Source organism: Eufriesea mexicana, unplaced genomic scaffold (genome assembly GCF_001483705.2).
Source record: "Eufriesea mexicana isolate 0111107269 unplaced genomic scaffold, ASM148370v2 scaffold793, whole genome shotgun sequence".
NCBI classification, from domain to species: Eukaryota; Metazoa; Arthropoda; class Insecta; order Hymenoptera; family Apidae; genus Eufriesea; species Eufriesea mexicana.
Genome location: NW_016908959.1, coordinates 82,150 through 90,601, shown reverse-complemented (window position 1 = coordinate 90,601; position 8,452 = coordinate 82,150).

The window sequence follows — 8,452 nt, the reverse complement described above, 5'->3', positions numbered from 1 at the left end:
GACGCCGTGCTTCGGCAACCATTCACCCGATATTGCGCGCGAACACCCTCGAATATTGACACTCGATATCCGGCCGACTGCGAGCCTACCGTGATAACCTGGCCACTATGCGTACCCAATTTAGCTACCCAACAGCATTGCATGCGCCCTGTTTCTCATCCTCGTCGGTCCCCTTCACGATCTCAGTTTTATTACCATTTTCCCCCGTTCTTTCGTCGTTCCTCAACTTCCTCTGCTCCCTTTTTCCTGTCCCATACGTCTATACGCCTGAGAACAACCTGCATGGAAACACGCGAGCGTAGCCGTTTGTCAGCTATGGAGTTGGCAGCGATGTCTCCGAGATATCCGAGTACAAGCTGTAACCAATATCGTTCGAGTAACAGTGGCTTTCGAAGCAGCTGGTTTAATCAAAGACGGATGAGCCGATACCACGAGCCTCGTCGCTCTCTGTGTTTGCTTCCACCTGTTTAGGTACCATTCATCCACTACGCGCGATTGCTCCCGACCGATACACCGATCTATCGAGTAAAAATTACCAAGAGGCATCCGAACGCCTTGATCTCTGATTGGAAAAAAACCCAAAGAAAAGTTCTGCGAACGAAAAGGCCGGACCGATTAGGATCGCCGAGGGTAGCAGGGTTGCGAAAACTGGAGAACAGATCACGAACGACGAGATTCCACGAACAAATGGTTTATCGCGAATCAGGAACGTTCGTGTGCGTTAAGAAGAGTGTATATGTTTCTTAGGGGCAGCACGATACCTTTTTCCAAGCGGAGAATCTCGGGAACTGGTCGTTAGGGGGGTCCCCTGGGAGCCAGGATGCGTCGAACGAGAAGACGGAACCTCGTTCCGGGAATGTCCCCACGGCACGTAGCTCGTTGAAGGAAATATTGGCCGATCTTTCCACTCGGTGTACGCGTGTCTGCTCGGCTGATTCTCAGCTGTGCCAATTTATTCCTCGCGATCGGACCTGTTCACGAACCGACTGCTAAACAGATAGGATTTTCTCGCGGATCGTTCGCGTGGGCTGAAACGGCTCCGTAAATAAACCTTGATAACCGTTATGTAAAAGCACAGGAAATAGTTACGAAAAACCGATATAGGAGAATAGATATTTCGAAAGCCATTAAAGTTCTGCAATCTTTGCAAATTTCGATTCGTCTTAACTTACATCTCGATATACCTCGTATCGTGAACTATACGTTTGCGAAATTTAAAACGAACGAACTAATGAAAGAAAGACAATATGTCGTCTCTGATGCAGGATACGATTAATTATTTTTTATATGGAAGATAAAAGATTAAGTCAGGATCGTTACCAATTCGTTCGTAATTACTTCCCAACCGCAATGGCCGATGAATTATTAATTTCTTCACTTTTATTCTAAATATATGTGTCAAACGATTCGATATTACCGACAATTTTAATAATTCGTGCATTTGATGAAAAATATAATTGCATTTACGCATTCGTAATATACGTTCCTATAATATTCGTATGACCGTCTAAAAACGAGCACGTGTAAAATTAAGAATTAAAAAATTACACGAATTGCGATTAAAGAATATGATTGACAGTCGACGAAACGCGACGATGGCTCGGAAATTGCAACGTTCTCAAAGAGAATCGTACTCAACCTTCCAAACGATGAAATAAACAAATTCGGTAACAGGTACGTCAGCGACAAAATCACTGCTTGCTATATGAAACGAGCAGTCGGATAATCGGTGGAAGTGGAGCATCTTCGGTAGAATTGGCGAGGAGACGCAGAACTTATTTTTACTCTATACATAGGAATCTTAAAGAGAAGGGAAAAAGCGGGACAAAAGAGTTGACAGGATCTGGATGTTCACAGGACGCGGAGCTGTGCATTTCCCTGGGGTTGAGCCTGCAGTATCTTCGAATGACGGTGGTTTGTTGGCTGGCTGCGATGTGTCATCATCTTTACGCGACCGTCGCCTCGGTTCCGCGTCGCGACGACCCGCCGACCTACCTCAAATACAGTCTCTTCGCCTGGGGGGCACCTTTCCTCAACCTCGCGGTCGCAGCTTTTCTGCAGATACGCGAGGCCACCGACATCTGGAACATCTCGGATCTTACGCCCTACAATTGCTGGTAAATTTTCCAACTTTTACCTCCTATCCTCGGTCTCGTTCAGCGCTAAATCTACCTCTAAACCTAGCGCTAAACCTAACGCTATCGAACTTTCTCCTAATATACAGCGGATGAACAAGAGATTGACACACCTAATTTTTCCACGATAGCTTTATGCAAATAGGTAATAGACAAGTGAAAGCTATTTCGATTAATAATCTACCGTGCATAGAAATAAGACGCAAATAAAAGTATATTAACCGTTTATTTTACGACTCAAGCTCCGATGGCGCGTACCATAATCACAACACAGTCGGTCACACGTCGAAGCATTTCGTTCGAAAACGGCAAAGAATAACACGCAACCAAACCAGGAAAACATCGACGAAAATTAACTATGAGCCTACACGAGCCTAACCGGTGTTGTGTACGTTGGATCCTATCTACAGACCCCGCCTCTCGTCCATCGCACTCGTGTTTGGCCCGATTTCCTTACCACAAATCTCACGCAATATTGTAGACGAAGAGGTTAATGAACTCTAAGTTACAGAGAAAGTAGTGTAAAATAGCTAAAAAGTATCGGCATATTTATGATCTCGATGCTAATTTTTACATATACCGCTGTAAAGTCTCCGGAAAATATATCTGCAAGTGATCGAATATTATTCGATCATATCGCGACAACACCAGGGAAGATTGTATAACTTATGAAATTGTAAAAGGAATATTTTTGATTTCACTGAAATAAAAAGAAAAAATTTCAGTTAAGGTATATAAAACGGGTCCGCTGTCATTGTGGATAGCAGATTATTAATTAAAATAGATATCACTTATTTGTTATCTATCGAGGGAAAATTAGATGTACCGGTACTTTTCTGATCCATTGTTCGTACGTGTAATCGATTCATCGATATCTCTTCTTATTCCACTTTTCTCGAAGGTTTTCCGGCATTTTTTCATGTACCTGTAATTTGTCGCAGGTTTAACGTTAAGACGGAAACTCGACATCCATCACGCGTTAGAAAAAGAAAGAAAAAGGTGGAGAAATGTTCGTTACGCGATCTTAAACGATCGCTCTCCTATATCTTCTACCCGTAAGACTTATAAAAGTCATGGCGAGGCCCTACAGCGATATTACGTTTTATCGTTGCGCGAGGAGAAATCGCGATGGAAACAATGTCAGGGAGTGACATTTACGAGCAAACAACGTTTCTTGAACCACATAAAATTCGACTACGCTTTTTCGCTAACAATTTCACGTCGGCCATCTCTCGCCTTGCTTCCCTGGCGAACGTATCGCGTGATTTAGAGGTTATGTTCGTCTTAAAAAATGCACGTACTTTCGCGAAAGCTTCGAAAGGAAATACCGCAAGCCCTCGTGGAAGTTGAAACTCGGTACTCGACTTTTTACTTTTCCCGACCAAACTTACTATCGCGTTAACTATGCTTTACTACGCCGCGTTCGCTCCTCCGTGATTTATTCTTCGAGATTCAGTTACGCGAATAAAACGATACTCGCCATCTTAGAAAAGCTGGAGAAACGGTAGATAAATCAAGAGTAATACATCGTTTCGCGTTCTCCGTGATTTTCCAGCGCGAATCCATATTTCGAAAGTTCGAAAATCTCGAAGGTGTCTCGGTATTCGAGAATATCTAGATTCTCGAAAAAATACTAGACTCGTTGCATTTAATATCGCGTTAAATAAATCCTCCATAAAGCTTAAGCAAAGCAACGTACCACTTTCGTAGTCATCGACGAGTTGACTATGGCCAGTGAAAATCCTAGCCAAAAATATCAGATATCGAGATTCTCGAAAGCTTCAGGAATCTCGAATAGCGAGTTACTTTCGCGTAATAGAACTCGAAAAAAGAGCTCATCTCGTCTCGTCTGGAAATTTCGAGAACGAAACCATTCCACGAAGCTCGGGCCATCGTATTTTCGTCTTATCTTCTCCATCGTCGACGTTTTCGACCATGGGAAACGAAAATGGTCCCCGATTTTCTGTCTCGCCAATGCCAGCGGATATTCACGAATAAACCGGGAAACCGACACACGATTGTAACGCGTCGAAACGATTTGTTACAGGTTCCTGGGAACAAAGGCGACGATTTACTCGTACGGTCTGCCAGTCGCCCTGCTATTACTTTCCGCTGGATACTATCTGATCAAAGCTGCGATCGTGTCCAGGTACGTATGGCATTTCACAGCCCCGCTTTTCGCTAAACGTATCCCTCGTTCGCGAATTAAATTTGCGATCGAGGGTAAAATCGTGTCGGGAAGTAAACTGCAGAAGAGGAAGGTATCATTGGTTACGGTAGGCTGCAAAGCTCGTTCGATTTCCATCGAATGACCGTGTACACCTCGATGGAACAAATCGGACCTTCGTTAGAGCTGATTCGCCGTTAATCCTTCAACGAACTCGGGGCCAGGACGATATCTATCGATTCACGGATCGACGGTATAAATCGAGCGAACGCGCACATGTTTTCTAGCGTGATGGTTCGCGAGTTTGGTAGAATGGAATTTGGCCAAGTAATCGCGATAAATTTTCCCGCTGAATTTCGTTTGCGCAGATACACGTGCAGCATGCAGCTGGAGATCAAGCAACGCGAGAAGATGAAGAGAAGGAGAGCGTTGCAAATGATACTGTTCTTAAAAGTATGCACGATAGTGGGCCTCGTGGCTGGATGCGGAGTCGCGTCCAGGGTGTGGAAAGTACCTCTGCTCTGGGCCATATTCTGTACCGGACATTCTCTACAGGTAAACCTCCTTTAATCGCGCGGGGCCGACAAATCGATCCTTTCACCGATTAACCCTTTGACATAGCGACGTCTGGAAGACGTCAGCTGTTTAGCGTAGCATTTTAGACGTCTCGACGTCTCTGAGCCGCGAAGATCTATCACTCGTGATCCGAACGTACCTCTACTCTACTGAGCTACTGGCCGTCGGCGGGAAGACATTGTAATTACATGCCACTGGCTCTCCTACCATCGCGAGCATTGATTGCTCTTGGCCGAAGACGGTGACGAAGATCGACCGCGGCCCAATAGCGACCAACACCCGATGATCGTAGGAGAACTGGACTGAAAATGTAAATGCTTACCTACCTTGTTCTCTCGGACAGACAGTATTAATTTAACATTTAACGTGTCGTTGTATCAAACTTGTTATACGACATTTAAGAAACCAAATATTCCGTCGGGTCTTGAGCCGCTTACCTTGTCATTTAAGGTGGCACGTGCCATAGTCAACAGCAAAGTCGATCACACGTCGGGCCACTTTGTGCGAACGCGTCGAAAAATAACACGTAACCGAGACAGAAGGACATCAGCGAAAATTGAGCATGGGTTTGACCCGCGATATTTACGTCGATGCCTATCTGCAAATTATGCCTCTCAAACTTTTCCTTACCACGAGTCTCGCACGACGATATTGTAGGCGAAGGTTTTAAGCTTTCATGATCATCTAGCTGAACCAAACGAAGAGTATTTTTGACACACACTGACTCGCGTTTAATCGCTATGTCAAAGGGTTAATAATCCTTTCCAAGGATCAAGAATTCACGAGGATATGTTGTAGATATCGCTCGAGGACGTTCACGCCTGTTACACGCCTAGTTTTTACGACCTCGAGTTCGACTGTGTCGCCGATGTTGCGTCAGGGAGCGAGATTAAAGCAGACAAGCGGGAACTCCCGGCGGGATTTTCCTCCGGAGTCCGAGAGAACGAGATTCACGACTCGGAATCGCGATCAATGCAGTTTCCCGCTTTATCCGCGATCCTCGGTCTATACAGTGCGGATGAAACGGAAGCTATCAAGTTTGAAGTTTAAGCGCGTTAAATGGCGATCGCGGAAACCCGTTTCCTCGACGAAACGAGAAGTTACCGACGGGTGCTTGTATCGATAGCCATTCGAGTCTGACAGAGTCGAATCTCAAATGCTTATTCGCCGACCCATCTCCATGCAAACAGATCTTTCCCCATGGAAGGACGATCGAGCGGTGAAGAAACCTGTGCCTTCTTTTCCCCTATCTCTCCCAACCTTCCATTCCCTTCGCCCTTATTATTCCTTTCTTATCGACCATTTTCCCTCTTACCTCCAATTTTCTTCCACATTTTCACTCTCGACGAACGATTACTTGAGCCATTCGATAGAATTCGCACTGAATAGATAAGTTTCAATCGTGTTTCCGAATCGATCAGCAAAAACGCGAGCCACGAGAAGAAGCTTCTGACACGGAAACGCGCTCGTTAATCGCGCGTAATCGCGACGACAAAAACGCGTGTTATTGCACGGCTCGAAACGCGTTTATCCGAAGCAATTTCTCGAACAGAGAACGCTTTGAAACTCGAAAGAAGGTGGGAAATTGGGGCACGCGAGCTTCGGGGCAAACCCTCGGTAAACGCGAAACATCCGTTCCATAACGAAAGTGAATTATTCATACGAAACGAAGCGGATGCTTCTGCTCGGAACCCGCGTTGGAAAAAGGTAGTCGAAGTTGCGTCGTTGTAGTTGCAACTGCCTTCGCCGGGATAAGGGCGCGAACAACCCCGAGGATAGCTCGTAAAGGAGGAACCATAAAATCTTCGCAACGAACCAAATCCCGTCTCCTCGTTCGAACCAAGCTTTTTATTTCCGAATCTCGCGCGACGATATAGAAGAGACGAGATAAACCGGAGAATTTCTTCGCGTCAAGCGGACTCTAAGAGAAGATCGAACATCTTCGATCCTTAAGAGAAATCCGCGAATTAAAATCCGTTCGTCAAGTGAAACTTTCGTTGACTCAGTCGACTTGCCGGATGTTTCAACGAACGATAAAGTTACTCGAACGAACAATGCTGCAAGCGTATCGAGCCATACAGTTACCCCTTGTTCTTAACAAACTTCTAACCATTTTCTCTCTTTTTCGCCTCTCCAGCCGTGTTTCATCGTTCTCCCGGGACGTGTGGGCGACGTATGTACTTACTCGATTACGTCAGTCCGCGATCCCTGGCCGAACCGATTCGTCTGCACGCCTACTCGTCCACCTCTACTGGTCGTGTCCTATTCTTTCCCCAATGATTCCAATTCGTGCTTTGTTTCCGATATTAAATAGCTCGTAACGCGAATTCGCTCGCAATGCCCGTTCTGTTTGCATGCTTGGTCCATCATCCATCGATCGGTACAGGGACTAGCCGTAGCGCTGTTCGTCGCGTGCAATTGCAGAGTACTCAAGGTCTACGCCAGGAAGTCGTACAAGCAACCGAAACAGCAGGTAAATTTATAGTCCTTGTAACCTTTCCAAGATCCAAACCGCTCGTCCTCGTGCTCGAGGCTGTCGCGATGACCATTTCGTCGCTTTCAATCGCTTCGATTCGCGGTACAGAATAGAATAAGAACGGGTGCGTCGAAGGAAAAATCGGGAAAGATCATTGCCGTTCTTCTTAAGCAAGCACTCGATTAATTTTTTCTCGATGCTACGAAACATCGTGGAGAGGAGAGCCAATCGATGATCGGATTCCTCGTTGATTCGGAAGTCCGACTCGCGGATACCGTACGTTTTACTCGCGATTGCCGATCATTCCTGCGACGACGTTGATTCGAGTACCAAGAAGCACGATCGCGCTGTTCAGAATTTGTGTTCAACTGCGCTACTGCATCCGCCGTTGGAATTCCTGTTATAGCACACTCTCGCGAAACACCCGGTTCTACCGATTCAGCCAGGTCGAGCGATGCGGTCTTTTCGCCGATCCCAGCTTATCGTCGAATCCGCGATATAATCGTCGATAACCGAAAACAACGTTCGCATTATTCCATATTCGCGAAACGGTGCAAAGAAAAGGGACACAGAAAAGTGTGGAATCGCGCGAATCGGTTCAGAATCGACTATTTAATGCAGACTTGGTCGAAATAAAACGCGATCGCGACGCTTTTCGGTTTCGATTGTTACAATGATCCTACAGACCAAGTACGAGCCAACGAACGTGTCGCAACAGCTGACGCGGAAATCCATGCTTTTACAGATCGCGCATTCTAGCAGCAGCATGCAACTTCTCGCACCTGCACCGGACCCGGTCTAGATCCACGGATCTATGGACTACCTACGAACGAGAGGATAGAGAAGATAGAGAGCAATGGATCACCCGATCCAAGGATTCCCATTACTTCTTCGCGAAAACGCGTCTCTCTAAGGAACGATCCTCGAGTGCATCCTCCACCTCGACGAATATTCCTGTGCTACTGTTTTAAAGTTTACGGAAGCGTAGCGGATCCCAGACGGGGACGAACCGATTTCCGTTTGTTTAAACGCTCCACCAACGTTTCGCGTTGAATTTCCCCGATTATGCACGATCTTCCGCTACAGAAGGAAGGGGTA